This window comes from Prionailurus viverrinus, chromosome B2 (assembly GCF_022837055.1).
Source record: "Prionailurus viverrinus isolate Anna chromosome B2, UM_Priviv_1.0, whole genome shotgun sequence".
Classification (NCBI taxonomy): domain Eukaryota; kingdom Metazoa; phylum Chordata; class Mammalia; order Carnivora; family Felidae; genus Prionailurus; species Prionailurus viverrinus.
The window spans coordinates 115,617,689-115,637,668 of record NC_062565.1 but is presented as its reverse complement, the minus strand read 5'-3'; the positions used below and the strand labels follow the sequence as shown (position 1 = coordinate 115,637,668).

Genomic DNA, 19,980 nt, shown 5'->3' with positions numbered 1-19,980 from the left:
GTGAGATGTCTGAGCTGAGATGGCCAGTATGAAGTTAACGATGATCTATCTACAGTTTAGGAAAGAATTCCAAGCTGAATTTGGTGATCCAAGTGTCGGCAAATTCAAATGGTAAATAAAGTTCTGTGACAGGATGAGATGAAGCTGGAGAGTGTGTAGCTCATGAGGAAAAAAAATGAAAAAAAGGTGTACTTCTATGAGGAAGTCCAAAATATAAGGCACAAAAAAAGTACATATAAAGCCTAAAAATAACCAACTGGAGAGCTTTATTAACTAAGTGATTACAGTGAATCAGTCACAATTCTAAGCTTTTTACATGTATAGACTCATTTAATCCTCACGAAAATCCAATGAAGTTAGTTTCAAAATTATTATCTCAATTCTACAGGTGATTAAGGTTCATCAACTTTGGGTAACTTTCCAAGACCAAAAGTCTGGATTACTGGCCTTCAATAGAAGTAATGAGCAATATTTTAAGAGACTTAGTCCGTCTTGGAGAGTATTTGTGATTTTAGAATCAAAATTCAAGTTATGACTAAGTGATGCTTATTTTTTTCCTAGAAAAATTGTGGAAATCATTAAGATACAGAATTTATATGGAATTTAAAATTCCATGGAACTATACATTGTCAAAAGAAAATGTTCTCAAACACAGAATCCTCTAGTTAGGGACCCATATTAAGGGAGGCTCCTTCTGGAACATGGCCAGTTGTCACTGTGTGAGTAAGAGAAGGTACACAACCATGAACTTAAAATAATGCACCAAGAGATCTCTATGTGTAGCTCTATCCACTGCACTGACTACTGTATAGGTCTGTTTGGGGGTGAGAAAGTGTAATCTTTCCTTATCCCTCAAAGTAGGAAGAAACTGGGTAACAGTAAACAACAAAAGGACAGCTCTACTGTCTTAAAAAAATTAATCACATTAATCCTCCTTCTGATTTCTTATTTTTGCGAAGGCCACCAGCATCTACTGAGTAGCCTAAACCAGACCTCTAGGAACAGTCCTTCCTTTTTTTCCCCCTCTTCCCATTTATTAGTCGTGAAATCGTCTGGATTCTTCTTCTTTAACATTTTTGAATATATACCTCTCTACTTGAGGTCTTCATCATTTCTGGATTCTTGAAACCATCTTCTAACTAGTCTTTTTATGTCTGGTCACATTATATTCAAATTTATTATCCACATTCTGATATATTTATCATTATAAAAGAAAAATCTTACCGTGTGACTCTCTTGCTAAAAATTCCTTGTGACTTTCCTTTTAATTTTTTACCATCTGTCCCTTATTTGTTTCTTCAGCCTACTTCTCTCTCTATCATGCCTCACATTTTTACCTCAGCCACACTGAATTTTCAGTTTGCAGAGGACTTTATTCTCTCCTGAGTTCCCAGTCTTCCCAAATGGAATTGTGTTATTTTTATTTGTTTTTAACAACCATTTATGGGGGACTTAATAAATTCTAAAGAACAAAATAATTCTAATTAAATCCCTTCAGTGTTCATATGAATGTTATTATCATTCCCAATTTATAGACAAGGAAATTGAGGGTCAAAGAATAATTGCCCATAGTAAGAGAGCTATCAATAAGTGTTAGAGCTAGAATTCTAAACTATCCTTTATCCTTCATCTAAATTGCTCTCTGTTGTTACCTGTTGTAAGGAAATTTCCTTGGTGCTCTTCCTCCTGTCCTCAAGTTCACAAGTCTGTGTTTGGTGTTCCTAATTTGGGTTTCCATAATAGGCCTAATGAACTGTTATCAGAGTCTTTACCATAAAGTGTTATAATGGCTCTCTTAGTTACCTGTCTTACCAATTAGATACTGTGCGTCTTTAAATATATATTTGTGCTTGCTTCCCTGGTATTTTATTAAAGTTCCTGGTTCAGAGCAATCACTCAATAAATATTTGTGGAAAGGAGGAATGAAGAAAAGAAGGAAGGAAGAAACTTAACTTTATTTTACTCTCAACTCAGTCAGGAAGATTAAGCTACTACAGGAAGAAGCCTTAAATTAGAGAAGCTCTCTGAGCTTTCGTTGTTATACAAAACTGGCTTGGATCTAAGTGGCTAACACAAATGTGGATTTTTGTAAACTACTGTTCACTAAAGACTAAAAGGGATTTCCTCAAAATTTTATGCAGAGTTAGAACAACTACTAGTTCACAGAAATTTGAAGGGATATAAGAGAACAAGAATGAAGTTGGTTCCTTCTTATATCCATCAAGTCTAACTTTCTTAGTAAATTACTTGAGAGTACGTGTGTGTGTGTACACCCATGTGTGCCTCTCTCTGTATATGAGTATGGAAGTATGGGTATGTGCAGTGCTGTTATTTCCAGCATCCTTTTAGATGTCAAGTTTTTTAATGTCCAAATAAAATCAAATAAGCCCTCAATTTCATATAATTTTTGGCATTCCGGTGCCCTCCTCCTTTAGTTTCAAAAATTTATGTGGGAGATTTATATATATTCAACTTTGGTTTTTTTTTTTGTTGTTCTCTTGCTCTTCACTCTGTTTCTTCCAAATTTTTTTTTATTTTATATTTTTGACATACAAAAAGTGATATATAATTAATGTATATAACCTGATGAGTTTAGTAATAAGTGTACACCCAAAACCATCAATAGAGTCTACACCATAAACCTGTCCATCAGCTCCAAAAGTTTCCTGCCATCCTCTTTATTATTGCTCTTCACTCTCGCTTCATATTTATCTTTCATCTCAGTTCTGGTGTTCCAACTGCATGAGATTGCTCTGGTCTTTAATGCCCCAAACTATGAATTCAATTTATTTTCTTAGATTTTTCAAGGAACCACTAACAGGGCACTTGTGGGTAAAAATGAACTTGCTGAAGATCTGGTAATAATAACTGGGAACAGAAAGTGAAATTTCTAAACCCTAATGATTAATCCTTGACCCTGAATCCTCTCCAGGCTTTTATCTCACAAAATTAGTGCCATTCCTTCCAGGATCATCTCATATTGGTTGTTTGCTTTTTAACAGTAACAACATTATTAATATTAACAATTATTATTATTTCCAAGTAATCTGCCAAAGTATCCCAGGAATGGGATATAATATTATAATATAATAATTATTAATAGTAATAATAGTAATAATAATGCTCTCAGAAATGTTCATCTCATAATTTAGTTATGAAATCTTAAACTTGGAGAGCTTGACTTGCCTTAAGATGAGACCCACTTATAACTCTTCTAAATCTGTATTTATTTTCTTATTCAACTCCTTAATCCATGAGGAATTTACTTTGTATGTTGTATGAAAAACTTTTTTAAAACAAATGGTTGAAACATTTTCCCAGTTCCATACATTTACTAAATTATTCTTTACCCATCTGTTCGGAAAGAAGTTTCTCAATATTTTATTCTATTTCTTTGATTTATCTGGCTTTTTTTTTAAATCAGTAGCTCACAAGTAGTATTGTCTAATTTCATTTTAATATTGGTATAATTTTTTTCTTCTTATCACTGATCAGGTAGGTTCTCAGCTCCTCATTCTTTCAAATGAACCTTTAAGTTATTTCATTAATTTCTGTAAAAACATCTAGTGGGGCTTTAGGTTGAAATTTTATTAAACTTAAATATTAATTTAAAAGAATATGAATTTTTATTTTACCATCTTGGCCAATTGTTTGATATTCCATTTAGTTAAATCTTGTAATTCAAGTCCTGAATATCTTTATAACATTTTTTTAAAATATGGAACGCTTCAAGAATCTGTGTGTCCTCCTTGCACAGTGGCCGTGCTAATCTTCTCTGTATCATTCCAGTTTTAGTATGTGTGCAGCCAAAGCGAGCACTATCATTATAACAAATTTTGACATACTTCTGACATTTCTTCAGATTGCCATTTCTTCATATTAGACCCCTTCCTTCAGAGTTAGGAACACTCCGTTCTGTGGTACTCTCTCCAGTGTAGAATTTTTGTATTTTCATTTGAGTAAAACCAGAGATTATGGCTTTTAACATGGTGACCCTCTGCTTTTAGTCAAGTCTGTAATTCAGCAGATACTTCTTGATTATTATATTTTAGGTACTGTTTTAGATGCTGCATATACATCAATAACAAAACATCTTGGTAAATGCCTTGATACTCTATTTAATGACATATCGGACAAAGGGCTAGTATCTAAAGTCTATAAAGAGCTCACCAAACTCCACACCCGAAAAACAAATAACCCAGTGAAGAAATGGGCAGAAAACATGAATAGACACTTCTCTAAAGAAGACATCCAGATGGCCAACAGGCACATGAGAAGATGTTCAGCGTCGCTCCTTATCAGGGAAATACAAATCAAAACCACACTCAGGTATCACCCACGCCAGTCAGAGTGGCCAAAATGAACAAATAAGGAGACTATAGATGCTGGAGAGGATGTGGAGAAACGGGAACCCTCTTGCACTGTTGGTGGGAATGCAAACTGGTGCAGCGACTCTGGAAAGCAGTGTGGAGGTTCCTCAGAAAATTAAAAATAGACCTACCCTATGACCCAGCAATAGCACTGCTAGGAATTTATCCAAGGGATACAGGAGTACTGATGCATAGGGGCACTTGTACCCCAATGTTCATAGCAGCACTCTCAACAATAGCCAAATTATGGAAAGAGCCTAAATGTCCATCAACTGATGAATGGATAAAGAAATTGTGGTTTATATACACAATGGAATACTACGTGGCAATGAGAAAAAATGAAATATGGCCTTTTGTAGCAACGTGGATGGAACTGGAGAGTGTGATGCTAAGTGAAATAAGCCATACAGAGAAAGACAGATACCATATGGTTTCACTCTTATGTGGATCCTGAGAAACTTAACAGGAACCCATAGGGGAGGGGAAGGAAAAAAAAAAAAGAGGTTAGAGTAAAGAGAGAGCCAAAGCATAAGAGACTGTTAAAAACTGAGAACAAACTGAGGGTTGATGGGGGGTGGGAGGGAGGGGAGGGTGGGTGATGGGTATTGAGGAGGGCACCTTTTGGGATGAGCACTGGGTGTTGTATGGAAACCAATTTGTCAATAAATTTCATATATTAAAAAAAAAGATACTCTATTTAATGTTACATTCTAGTAGGAGTAAATAATATAGTAGTTCTTGATAAGTGCTATGTAAAAAAGAATAGACCAAGGTAAGTAGGATTTAGAGTGCAAAGTGAGTAGAATAATTTTAAATAAGCTGGCCATGGTGTGCCTTATGGAAAAGACAACACTTGTCCAAAGACTTGAATAGTTGAGATGAGCTTTGCAGACAGAGAGTGGGGTAAATGCTCCAGGCAGAAGAAAGAGATGGTACAAACCCTGTGGCGGGGATGTGCCTAATGTACTCAAGAATCACCTGGAAGTCCAGGATGGCTGCAATATGGTGAGCTAAGGAGACAAAAGGGGATGAAATCAGAGAGGGAATGCAGGACGCAAATTGTATAGGTCTTTGCAGGTCACTGTAGTAATTTTGGCTTAAATTTTTATGAAACAAGACGTGATTGGAGGATTGGGTCGGGGAATGACAATCACGTGTTAAAGGGCTCATTCTGACTTCTGTGCTGCTGTTAGTAGGGGAACAAGGATGGAAACAGGGAAGTCAATTAGGGGGACATTGCTATACATGATGCTTCCTTGGGTCAGCAGGACAGCAATGGGAATAACAAAAAATGGTTAGCTTTAGATATATTTTGAGTGAAAGTAAAAGGTATTTCTTTCTAGGTTGCATTTTTCCCCCCTCTTACTTTTTTTTTTTAAGTTTTTTAAAAGTGTTTATTTATTTTTGAGAGAGGGAGAGACAGAGACACAGAATCCGAAGCAGGCTCCAGGCTCCAAGCCCTCAGCACAGAGCCAGATGTGGGGCTGAAACTCACAAGCTGTGAGGTCATGACCTGAGCCGAAGTCGATCCTTAACCAACTGAGCCACTGAGACACCCCATTTCCCCCTCCTACTTTTAATAAAGAATCTTCATTTTGTAAGTCTCTGCTGGTGACCTTTTAAATTTAGCTTATTCCTACTTGGGTTCTCTTATTAACAGAGTTTTCTCTTGGACTTTATACAGGTGCAATTCTCTTTTGAAAATATTGAGCTGTGGTGGAAAAAAAAAATACTGTATGGAAATCAAGAGAATGTGATTCCTGTCCTGGCTCTGTTACTAGCTTGCCATGTGATCTGAGATAATCCAGGCATTCCTGACTACACAGTGAGGTTAGAACAAATGATCACTACTATTCCTTTGAGCTTAAATATTCTACGCATCTATGATTCTGTATCTGTACATTGGTCAGGAAAGAGTTAAAAGTAACTGAAAAATCTTCATTTGAGTTCCTCGAAATATCAGCAGATTGTTTTGCCATAGCTGAAGAATTTTTAAGAGAAGAACTAGGAAGTTTCCAAAAATAAGCTTATAGTATTTTGAGGGGATGGTGGTCTTTCTGCTGACATTGCTGGCAAGTTTCTCTTTGAGAGCGGAGGGGCCCTCGTCTGTAACGCTTGACTTAATGGGGCCTGCTTTGTCTTTGTAATCCTGCATTTTGTGGGAACTTGGTTCCTACTTTGTCTTCTTACCATCTATAAGAGGATTTTCCTAAGAAATGTCTTTTTAGAATTACCCTTCCTTATTTCAGTCCCACACTTTCAAAACCTGATTTATTGTGGTGGTGTCACTGTTTTATATATGCACAAGGCAGTATTTCCATTCACCTTTCTATCTGTTTCAGCCTAACGTTTCCCTGTAGTTGATGCTGTTCTTAAGATTCCTTTGCAGGGCTACCAGGGCCCATCCCATGTTGCCTCCCCTGGGTCATATTCTTCATGTGTACCTTGTGTCTGTTCTCCCTTAGATCACATAATACGTCTGATTCTGTGCCTGGGTGCAGCCTGCTCCTCTCCAAAGCTAGCTCAATCTGCTTTGAAACACAGAACAATATTGTTTTCCTCATCTCAAGGGCATTGCATTTATGACTCTATTTGACATTGAGAGACCAGAATTAAGATACTAAGAGACTATGGAATGAAAGGCAGAAATAGCTTGTTCTTGCAAATGGAAAGAAATTCACCCCCACTTTACTAAAAGCACAAGATCTTTCTAATCAGACATTTGACATCATGACCAGGCTGGGGAAAAAGTGTACCTGTTCAGTTATAATTGGTTCTGCTCACAGAAGTGGATTTCTCATTGTCTGTGCAGCTACAGGAAATATGGTTAATAAAAGCACATGTCAGCCTGACTGAAGCTGTTCTACAAAACCCTGCCAGACCACTCTGCAAAACTGTTATTTCCCATTATGAAAACTAAATCTCAAATCATAGTCAAAAGGTAATCAGTCTTCAAGAAAGTAGTCTATAGAAGCAAACAGTAATTCAGATTTGATTGGCAACGTAAGTTTTTCAGGGAATAGTTCAAAATGAGAAGCATTTTGAGAGAGCCAGAAACACAATCCAAATGATGATTCTCAGAATTTTCTAACATTGGGTTATTGATAAATAGATACATTTTTTTAAGTTATGCTTTCCTGAGAACCATGATAATTGTACACCATGGTTTTGTGTACTTCATCTCATTTAACTCTTGTAACACAACCTTGGGATATAGGTATCGTTGTCCCCATCGTGTAGCTGAAGCAAATTGCCCAAAGTTCCTAGATGTACGGCAAGTGCCATGTGGACCTTTCTGCTGCCAGCCGAGCAAGCTCCGGCCCTCCTTATAGTCCCATGATGCGTTCTGGAAAGGTGGTGTATGAACATCTCCAGCAACTTTTCTGCTCTACTGCTCCTTACTTGATATCCATGTTTATAGTTTCCATCACTGACAAAACAGAGCAATAACACCTTCACCATAGGGTGGTTGTAAAGACAAAATACAAAGAAATGACACACATCTTAAAAAAAAAAAAAAGCCCTATCAAAAGGGAATTAATATGACCTCGCCTAAAAAGCTCAATTTTGTATATAAATTCCATGATTTAAAATAAAATCTTCTCCTCTAAGTGAAAGTCATTGTGATTAGGTACATCAGTAACATATAGAGCAAGCACATTTTTCTTTTCATACAAAAATGATGTTGCTGACACATTGCTGGAGAGACAGGTGTTGTATGCCCTTTTCCTAGTTGGATCTGCACGAATTCTGTAGTTCTGTGTGCTAACCAGGTAAACAAAGCCTGTGTTATGCCTATATACCTGTATCATATATAGATATCACTACCAAATTTTTTTTTCTGAAATTTATAAAATTAGCATCACCCTACTTCTGTTCTGTCTTTCTCTGAAATAGGGCAGAACTAAATCTCTAGATATTCCTCATTTCACTCAGGAGAATTTTCCAGTTTGGACCAAGTAATCAGGTGATCTTGACTATAATTTCCTTGGAATTCCTTAGATTTCATTGTTTTTCCTTTGCTACTTTGCTCATATTAATATTGATGTACATAGCTTATCTCCTCTGTTAGACCTGGGGATAGTCTGTACTCCAAATACTATGTCTTGAATGAGTGTATGACTGCTCTCAAAAGATGCTTAATAAGTCTCTGTCTGGGGTTGAACAAGAGAACACATTTTCATGACACTTAAAAAATCTCCCAGGGGAAACCATTTGGATTATATACAGAATGTATCTAGCTTTAATGGAAAGCTAAGTAACCCTAGGACTTATTTCTAGTCTATATGCCAATCATACTCAGTTTATCAAACCATCCACCAAGTAGTTGGAATATGTAGATATAGCAATACAAAACAAAAGAAACAAAAAGCAACTGTTACTCAAGATGCGCAGACCATGAAGGTTATTATAGGCCATTCAAAAGGATTCTGATTTTTTTTCTGAGATAGGGAGTTATCAAAAGGGGAGAGCAGAGATGTGGCATGGTATGATTTATGCTTTAAAAGAATCACTATGGCCGTGAGGGGGTCCAACTATTTCACATAGGCCATGCTCAGGATGTGAAGCTTTGTTTCTAAAGGGTACTCTAGATATTAGGGCCATTTTGTTTCATTTCGAAATGTATTTGAACATATCTTTGCTATATCAAAGTAAATAAAGTCAGTTTTCTTTTTCTAATGTTTTGCCATATTCTGGGCAAGTAGGCAGAAGGTAATGAGGATTTAAGTAAAGTAACCTGGTTTGACCAGAATTTATAAGATATATAAATTTATTACCTATTCAGTGATGAAAAGGGACAATATCTGAAGCATGGTTATTTTTGTTGTGTCTTCTCAAGAAAAGATTTAGGAAGAAAAACATTTTTAAACATCACTTACTTTCAAATAAAGAACTACAATCTGAAAATATATTATAGTTCCATGTTACTGCCAGTAAATGATTACTCTAAAAGTTCAGGTAGTTTAGACTAAGACAATAATTATGAATGTCATTGATTTCTTTAATCAAAATGTCAATAATCGTCATTTTACTTTTTTCCCATTTACATTAGTCTACCCAACTTTTCATTAGTCAATAATAGAAAGCTGTGGAATAAATCAGTAGAGGTCACTAGACTATTTAGCTTCACTCTCTATATCTTGATTGTTGGAAGGCAATTCTCTGAATGCTTTCATATTCCCTCATGGTCTAAACTTTCTGAGGAATGACCACTGTCAAATTTGGTTAAAGAAAGATTGAATAGCAAACATGTCCTGGAAGATAGAGATAGTATATTACTTCAGAGAGATTCAGAGACTTCTCTCTCCTGTAGTATTTGCTTATATCCCAGAATAAAAGCCTTTCCCTCTCCAGACAGTAGGGTGGGAGAATGTGCCAGTCAAGCTCTGGGTGTCTTGCTTTTGTGAGTCTGTGGTACAACCCCTCTGTTTGTGCAAAATCCTAATTTACCCCCAAATAATTAGACAATTATATCAATACCATTTTTCAGGATGCTTTTAGTAGTGAGGCCATTTATAGCCTCACCAGTGCTAAGATGATCTGTGATAATAAAAACTTTGTGTTTCCTGTCAGGATATCTATCTATCTATCTATCTATCTATCTATCTATATATCTATCTATCATCTTTCATCTATCTTCTATCATCTATCTATCTATCTGACACTGTGGCAGGCTAACTTCTTGTGTTATAAGTATTGTCTCAGACCCTTAAATTTCAGACTCAACACTGATGTCTTCTCTTTATGAGACTCATGCCACATTGATATTTGTACTGATGAAGAATGAGACTCATTTTATGTTAGTTGTCAAGATATTCTGTGTGTCATTTTTTCTTTATGATACATTCAAAACAGATAACAGAAATAGTGTGTGTGTAAATATGGAGTTCTTCACACACACATATTTGCAGGACTGTTGAGATGGATGCATAAAAGCATTTCCTTGGCTGTGGTGATAGGTTTGAATTTCACTGAAACATGCTGTGAAGGATGATGTCATGCAAAGAACATGGTGACATGAGTGCAGCAGAGAGTCATGTTGGCTTACGCCATGGATTGGTGACTTGTGAGGCTTTTTATCTGCATGAGTAGATAAGCAAGGTTTTTGTCTTCTGGCTAAAGGAAGAAGGTGTGGTATGTGGGGTGTGCGTGTGTGTGTGTGTGTGTGTGTGTGTGTGTGTGTGTGCAAGGGTGCTGGAGAGACTTGGAGATAAATAAAGCAAGAAAGTTGCGGGGGAGAGGGTTAGAATATGGAGACTTAACCTGATATCTTATGTTTTGATTGCCACAACTAGAGTCACAGCTTTGGGATGATGCAATGTTAAATAATTGCTGCTGATTGTTTTCAATAAATGGCTAATGATAGGACTGCTTCCAGAATGGGTGGAGTCAGCTCCAAAAGGAGCTTTTCCAGGGAGCTGCCAGATTAGTGTAACAGCGACAATAGTCTGTGTGTGAATGAAGCTTTTTAAAAAATTGTTTTATTGTGCTAGGAACATTTAACAAGAGATCTACTGTCTTAACAAATGAAGTGTATAATACTGTATTATTGCAAATAGGTGCAATGTTATATAGCAAATCTCTAGAACTTATTCATCTTCCTTAACTGAAACTTTATGTCTATTGATTAATAATTCCATTTTCCCCTCCTTCCAGCCTCTGGCAACCACCATTCCACTCTTTGAGTCTATAAATTTGACTACTTTAGATAGTGCCTATAAGGAGAATAATGCGGTAGTTGTCTTTTGGTGACTGGTTTATTTCATTTAGTATCATGTACTCAAGATTCATCTATGTTTTTGCATTTGCAGAATTTCCTTCTCTTTTAAGGCTGAATAGTATGTGTGTATATACCACATTTTCTTTATTCATCCCTCTGCTAATGGATATTTAGCTTGTTTTCACATCTTGACTATTGTGAATAGTGTTGCAGTGGATATGAGAATGCATATATCTCTTTGAGATCCTGATTTCAATTCTTTGGGATAACTATCTAGACTTTGGATTGCTAGATCATATACTGGTTGTGTTTTTAATTGTCTGAGGAATTTCTATCCTGTTTCCTAAGGAGCTCCAAACCCAGTGTGCCCCTCTGGGTGGTTGCATGTCTGCTGGGTTTAGAGACTACTACAGACCTGGGGGGAGGGGAATAGGACGAAAGCAAAGCAGGATGCCACAAAATTCACCGTTCTCATCAAGACTGAGTCATTTTTTGAATAAAAGTTTCTCGGATTGTTGAAAATATTTACTTAATTCTGGAGTTCTAAAAAAGTTGATTCTAATGATTTTTGCCAGTGTTCATTGGTTTTATGGATGAGTGGCATTTTGGAGGTCCTTAGTCCACCATTCCTAACTGTTGATCTTGGGCAAATTATTTAACCTCCTTTTTTTCTCAGTTTTTACATTTGTAATACAGGGATAATAACATTCCTCAGAAAGTTGTTGCAAATTTATTTAGGAAAATCACTGAGAATAGTGCCTGGCACATAACAAACACCCAATAAACACCTGCCACTAAGATCAAGTATATTTATTTAAAATATATTAGTTCTGGGGCACCTGGGTGGCTCAGTTGGTTAAGCGTCCAACTCTTGATTTTTGCTCAGGTCACGATCTCATGGTTCTTGAGATCGAGCCCTATGTCACGCTCTGCACTGACAGCACAGAGCCTGCTTGGGATCCTCTCTCCCACTCTCTCTGCCCCTCCCCCACTTATTCTGTCTCTGTCTCTCTCAAAATAAATTAATAAGTTAAAAAATTTTTTTAAATAAAATAATAACAAACCTACCCTTTATTATTTTTTTTAATTTTGGTTTTATATTCATAGCATAAGTCGCACTTTTTTTTATTGGTTTATTTGGGTAGGTAGATTTATAGGTTCTATTCCACAAAGCTTCAGACTACAGCAGTTGAATATTCCCCGGAGCATTTTGAAACAGTAACTGATGGCCAGCCGTTGTAGACATTATGGTTATAAGCAGGCTGAAAACCATACTCAAACAGGGTAATTTTGCCTTTTGTTACCTCAGAAATACAAGCCTGTTTATGTATGTACTTTTGCCAAGATGGTATATAAAACAGCACTTTTTGAGAAGGTTGCCTAGGGATCAAATATAAAATTTACAATATTTTATGAAATACCTAGAACTCTCAAAGTCATTGATGTTTTTATAAAGTGTTTTAAATTTTGATGATAAACAAAGATGCTTCTTTAAGACACTCTCTACTGAGGGAGAATGGATATTAGAAGGACTCGTTCAGTGCCTTAAATGTCAGCGAACTCCAGCCGGTCTGAGAAAGCACGTGGCAATTCCATGAATAAGTTTAATGTATAATCAAAATGGTCAGTTCAGAATATTTAACAATAGTAATTAATTATGAAAATTTTTTTAGTTATTTGCTCTATTCTATATTATATTATCTCTATTCTATAGATATATCAAGCATAATATTCATATAATGACCCACTTCATCATAAATACTCTTTGAGGCTATATTTATTAGTATCCTAAAGGCTCTGAGTTTTGAATAAGCAAGAAAAAAATGCCTCTATTGGCTCAAGAGTTGTTCTTCATCTCTAACTGAACGATTTTAATTACTACATTTAAAAAAATGTTTATTTATTTTTGAGAGAGAGAGAGCACATGCACACTAGGGGGGAGGGGCAGTGAGAGGGGGTACAGAGGGTCTGAAGTGGGCTTAGCACTGACACCAAAGAGCCCGACACAGGGCTCAAACTCAAGAACCGTGAGATCATGACCTGAGCCAAAGTTGGACATTTAACCAGCTGAGCCACCAGGCGTCCCTGATTATTACTTTTTTTAAAAATCATTTCATGTAGTAGAGATTACACCAAATCAGATCTAAAGGAAGAAAGTATACTTCATATAGAACTTTCTGACTTTAAGATGTATCATTCTGAAAAAATAACTTGTAATATATATGTATTGACCTATACATTTAATCCAATTCCAATAAAAATTCAGCTGACTTCATAAAAATAGAAATTCACAGCAAAGATTTTTCAAAAATAGGATACAACAAGAATGAACCATTTTTAAAAAATTAAATTGAATGTCATTGGATTTAAAAACTTATTAACTTTTTAAGATATTCTATTAAAAATGAAAAGAAATGTCCCAGTCTGAGAGAAAATATTATATACAAATACAAAGCACTTGTATTTGCTATATATTAAAAAAAAACTCTTAAAATTTAACAATGAGAAGACAAGATAACTAAAAACAGAAGAAAAAATATTTGACCATTTTGCAAAGAAGTCATTCAAAATTGTCGATAACTGAAAAAAATCCTCTACAGGTAAGATAATCATTATCAAAAATTAAATCACAATGAGGTACCAAACAGCTAACGTTAAAAAGGCTAACAAGATCAACTTTTGGTTCACTTGGGAAGAGTTGGAACTCTAGAAGAACTGGTACATGCTGATGGAGATTAAATGATACAACTTGAAAAAAACCACCAAACTGTATGACAGATTTTTAAAAGAAATTCCATATCAATCTTTTGTGAGACTTCACCATTCCACTTTAAGGAACTTACCAAGGAAAAATGAAAGCATGTCCAGAGCATGGCACCAGCAGCCAAGAAGAACCACCCAGAGAATGTATTTGGGCCCTGATCAACATACTCCCTTCTGAGCAAAGTGAGATGGCAACTGTGCTTTGCTAGATCTCAGACTTTTTTCAGGCCAGTGACTCTATGTTGCTCCCATTTTTCCTCCTCTTTATGAATGGAAGCAACTATTGCAGTTCTCCTGATCCGGTCTCCCCATTGTACGTTGGGTATGTGGGGCCCAATAGCTTTCTTTATTCCCATTTCTTTATTCCATTGTCTTCTGATCAAGAAGAGGCCCCCACAACTAACCTCAACTGCACCTGAACCTGATTTACATCATGTATTCCTGGACTTAAAGTGTGCTCCTGATGTTGAAATGGGATGAAACTTTGAGGGTTTAGGGAGTTTGGTAAATGTATTTCAGAAATGGGAAGGATGTGTATCATATCCGGCCAGAGGACTAACTGTGGTCGTTATTCTCCAAAAACGGTCGCTATTGTAATTTTATTAGATTAACATTTGTTAAGTTAAACACTAGGGTGTCATATGGTGAGCTTCATTTCAACAAAAGATCACAAAAGAATTGAAATAGAGAAGTTTATTACTCACAAGTCCTGGAAAAAATACATGGCAAACCTGGAGAGACCACATGGGGAGGTCAAGACAAGGTACAGCAAAAACAGCTGGCAGGACCAAGGGCACATGCCTTAATTAGGTCCCAGGGTGGAGTCCTCTGGGGAGTTTCCAGGCTTAGATTAAATGGGTCAATTTAAACAAAAAAGAGTGAGATTTTGGTAAGCTTTGCAGGAGTCTTATCTAAGGAGCTTATAAGGAAAAGGCTCTGGGAGACAGCGGAGACTGTTTATCACAGGACCACTGGCGAAGTCATAACAGGAACTTAATGTTTATTTATGACTCTGTGGACTTATATCTAGGGTGTCAGCTTGTATGATGGGCTGATCTCAGTTTAAGGCCCCTGCAGGATGCTTGGTCAAACAAAATGGATGCCAAGGCATCAATGCCATGGAGTTGCTTAACTAAACTCTCAACAGCCCCCAATGAACCACGCCTCCTAGTGTTCATGCCTCTCTCTAGTGCTTTACCACACTGGATCTGAATTAGCCCCGTGATTTGCTTTAACCATTTTACTGTGGTACAAGTATCAATGAGCCAGTTTCTCACCTTAGCCTTTAGAAGGCCTAGTAGGTTTTGCTTTGCCTTTTAGGATAACTCTGAACTGTGCTGTAAAAGAACTGGCTATCTTGTTGTAGAGACCATTGGGATATTCAGTTGTCACAGCATCCCAGCAGAGCCCAGCTTTCTCCACCAAAGTGCTGGGCACATAGCGAGCCATCTTGGACATTGCAGACCCAGATAACATCACACTGAGTTGGGCCTAGTTGATTTACAGAATGAATGGTGGGGATAATAAAATGCTGTTGCAAATCACTACCTTTTGAGATCATTTGTTATGCAGCAGTTGATAGCTAAGACATTTATACAAGTCACTATGTATCTGCACATAAGATTTTATAGAATAAAATCAATATATTGGCTAATTTTACTTGAACTTGAGCTAATCTTAAACCTTTTATTCTGGTATATAATTACATAGCCACTAATATTAAAGGCTTCTACAGTTGTTGCTGTATTGATTACCATTCTTTAGGTTGTTTGGTTTCAAAAAAGAATTGCTTCTTACAAAGTTAAGTGACAGTTTAAGCCATTTATAGATCTTGGCAAGGAAGAAGATACCAGATGTCATGTATGTGATGGAACTATCCATAATCTTCTTGTTGTCATTAAAAAGTCTTTTCAATCCTTTAGTGTTAGTTTAAATTTATAGTTGCTTCTCAGTCATAGGAAAGCAGATAATTTTTTAATAATAGATAAAGAATTCTTAAGGGATCTCTGAGTATTTGTACCTGTTTTCTTTTTAATGGTGGAAAATGGGATAAAGAGGCTCAAACACATTCTCAAAATGCAAATCCTTCTTTTGGAAATTTCTAGCATAACCACTTGGGATACTAGTTATGCTGAAATATATCCAGAGTATGTGAGATGATCAGAAACATTGATCCTTTACAGAAACGTTTTAAGTCTTAAGGCTTCCACATTAGCTTAATTACATAAGACCATTATAACAAGCTACGCTCTTTATCTTGCCCCCCGAGGAAGTGCATTTTAGGCCAAAGTTCTATTATCAGCAGAATCTTGGAATTACCTGTAGCTTCTTATTATTTTTCTGTCCTCAAAACCATGCAACAAGTAATGTTGAGGCTTTGGGTGTATAGTTTGAATCAGCATATCCTTATACACAGACAGACTTTGAATTCGGGAACCTATCCAGTGTTACCAACTTGATTTAGTATAACCTCATTTGTCTGTTAAGTAGATCACGACTGGCAGAGCCAAGAGGAATCTAATAAACACATTTTACTTCTCATAGAATAAGAATTTCTCAAAGACTCAGTTTTCCTCTCCTTTTAGTCAACCACCTAAGCAAAAAGATTAGACTTCTATGTCATTCACCAGAGCTAGTTTACATTTTTAGACTTCTCTGGGAATATAAACATCAAAATCACATTAGATTTCAAAGATGTTGTTGTTTCAAGGGGGGGAAGCCATAGGAATTAGAATCTATTGTCAAGAATACGTATTAAAAGAGAATTAGGGAATGGAAGATATTTGAATGATTCTGGATACACAGAAATGAACCATCACATTCAAGTTTTTTTTCCCCAGAAAAATGATCCCAAGAACTTAATCTTTAACCAATCAAATTGTAAATCAAATACATCATTAGCTCAAATATAAGGACTCTTCTTTTAAAATCCTCCATGAAAAATGAACATTCTCTTTGAAAAATGGGCAAATTACAGGAATAGAAAATTTATAGAAGTACAAATGACCAGTAAACATATAAAACACTTGTTAATCCCATTAAAATTTTTTTTTCAACGTTTATTTATTTTTGGGACAGAGAGAGACAAAGCATGAACGGGGGAAGGGCAGAGAGAGAGGGAGACACAGAATCGGAAACAGGCTCCAGGCTCTGAGCCATCAGCCCAGAGCCCGACGCGGGGCTCGAACTCACAGACCGCGAGATCGTGACCTGGCTGAAGTCGGACGCTTAACCGACTGCGCCACCCAGGCGCCCCTGTTAATCCCATTAAATAGAAATATTCAAATTTAAAAATAAGCTGTTTTAATTCATCACAGGCAAAATAAAAAAATATAAAAAGTTAATCAGATTGTACAAGGAAGCAGCTTCTCTTATACTCTGTATGAATACTTTTTTGACCTGGCAATTCCACTTAACATTATCTGACTGAGAAAGTCTTCCCATATGTGCATTCATAAGAATAATCATTATTACATTGTTTCAAATAATGAACATGTGGAATCAATATAGATGTCTATTAATAGAAGAATGATTATATAATCTAAAAAAATCTAGACTGTACACTTTAAAGTGAGACAGATGTAGTGAAAGGTAAGCATCTAACATGTATTATTAAGTAAAGAAAGAAAATTGTAGAACAAAATACACAGTATTTTTCCATTGATTAAAAAAAATCACAAACTACTCATTTCCATATGATCTTTCATGTATTCTGATACATATATGTGATGTGAAACACATATCATTCTGAATACAGTGACCTTGGGGATGGGTGTGGAAGAAATAGTGAAATCAGGGCTATGCATATATTCATTTTTTAATTATGCAGAAATAAAAAGAATAGGAAAAAATCCCAGGCGCAACTTAAAAGAATCCCATCTTTGGTTTTAAACTATGCCTAGGTGAATCATAATTAAACTATACTTAGGTGAACCATAAATAATTTAAACACTTTCGCAGTTCCAAATTTCAATGTGGGGTCAGTAATTGCTATGGAATGTAAAGGTGGTTTGTAAAGTCCTTTATCTAATGGAGCGGAAATAAAATCTCAAACCGGGGAAATAAGCATGATTGGCAGTAGAGAGCAAAGCCTCAGTGTAGGGGCTTAGTGACATGGAACATGGTGCTTCATCTCTCTGCCGCTCCTTCTTCGCTTGTACAATGAGGAGGTGATATACACCTTATGAGTTCCTGGGGGAGACCAAAGAAGACACTAGAGGACAACTTTTCGTACACTGTCAAGCACATAAGTCCTGAGATACTGGTACGTGTTTTCACTTATTGATAATAAATATAACTAACTTAGAAATTTAAATCACTGATTAGAAGTAAAGAAAGCTAAGGATCACTTACTCTGAAGATTTGCCCAATTTAATGGAATCCTTAAAAATGTTAGTTTTATTTCCGTTTATTTATTTCCTTCCTAAACCTTTCATTTGAAAGGTAGCTTTAAGAAATCAAATAATTCTTCCAAACATAATTGCTGTTTCCATCTCTCTGCAGAGCTGTACGTGGACTAAAATTCAGAGAGCCACCTAGTAAAGTCAGTAAAGTGAATTGGAAATGAATATTGTCTTCTGATGATGTGTTTGGAACACTGTAATATTTGCATTTTAGACTGAGCTCAACTTTGTATTGTTTAAGGTAAAAAGATTCTTTAGGGTTAGCCATGTGATAAACTAGCAAGATTGATTATGTGTGGTTGGAACTAAGACCAGGACTGCCATAATGATTAGATCCTGCTAGTAGAATCAAAGCCAATATAGTGAGTACAAAGTGATACTTTTATATTCAACATTGAGCTGTATCCAGGTAACTTTGTAGAAATGATGAGCAACTTGGGAACTTTTGTTTAGAAACATTGTAATATTTTTGAAACTGTTCAATTTCTGATATGAATAGTCTGAATACATGAATATTCAGCTGGTAATTGTGTTGTGGTTTTAATATTCTAAATTTTAAAAATATAATTAATACTGTTCGAAGATCTCTTTTATACTTTGCCTTTATTCTTTTACAAAAGAAAGTTCCCTTGTATTTTCTTTTTGGAAGAAAAGGCATACATATTTTAAAAGGAAGTGGTAATTAGCATCCTTATTCTATTGTTTTCATTGGAAAGTATGGTTTCTTTTTAGGTAAGCCAACTCTCCCTTCAGACTACAAAATTGATGATGAAGCAAAAATATTCACACTTTGAAGTTAGAAGGAACAGCTTGCCGGGTTGACAGAGGCAAGTGGAGGGAAATGTGCCTGGAGTTGTTAACGAATCCAGAAACACAGCATGACATTTAAGTTAGTTAGAAGGAATGGAAAATGAATCCCTGGAATACAAATAATGTTATTTAAGATTTATTTTGCTCTGCAAGTGTACTTCTTTAATTAAATGAAAGAAGCATCATATTCCACCAATTTATAATCTGTATGAATGGAAAAATCATTAAATACCTAGGCTCAGAACTAAATAGAGTGAATTGTGTATTTGTGTGCACGTGTGTTCTACAGCTCAGAAAAAGAGATGTTAAGAAGAAAGGGGGAGATTTATTTATGAATATTTGGGGGTTCTATTACAAGCTATTAATAAAGAACTCATCAACTGTTTTACTGGAACAGACGAATGTATTTTACATTTTTACTTACCTGGGGAAGGGAATTCTCTTATTTCTAGAAGTAGAATAGAAAAAAGGCTAAATATGTGTCTAATAGCCAACTATTTTCACCAAAAGTATCATTAAACATTTTTTAAAACAAAGATTTCCAAATACTGATTTATGGTTCATGCTGCATTCAGTAATTCTGTTGGTTATTGCATCAAACAAAAAAGCTACATAGAATGTATGAAATTCACTTTGGGGATTCCTAGTGGGAATCTCAAAGACATAAGCAGTCATTAGAAGGGCTCAATCAGAAACGTAATGAGCTTATTGGATGATGATTAAGAATTTATTACAATTCTCATATTAAGTTGCCATGGACACAGAAAATGAAATAGTGATTTCAGATAGGTCCCACAAATTGAAAGTCATGTGAGCAAGTGCTCTGACTTTTGGGTGCTAAATTTTGATCTGTTTACTTCTACATTAACCACTAAATAAAAGCTTGCTCCAGATTTCACATAAAAAAGGATTT

The 19,980-nt window shown here is 35.8% G+C and overlaps 1 protein-coding gene and 1 non-coding gene across 2 annotated transcripts in view; one reads left to right on the top strand and one right to left on the bottom strand.

Annotated features, from left to right (window-relative positions):
• THEMIS (thymocyte selection associated) overlaps window positions 1-19,980 on the top strand; it is a 187,834-nt gene that overhangs the window by 110,498 nt on the left and 57,356 nt on the right. The gene's annotated exons all lie outside the window — the stretch shown is intronic.
• On the bottom strand, window positions 3,713-3,819 carry LOC125166857 (U6 spliceosomal RNA). The gene has a single exon (XR_007152566.1). It is a non-coding gene; the product is annotated as a U6 spliceosomal RNA (small nuclear RNA).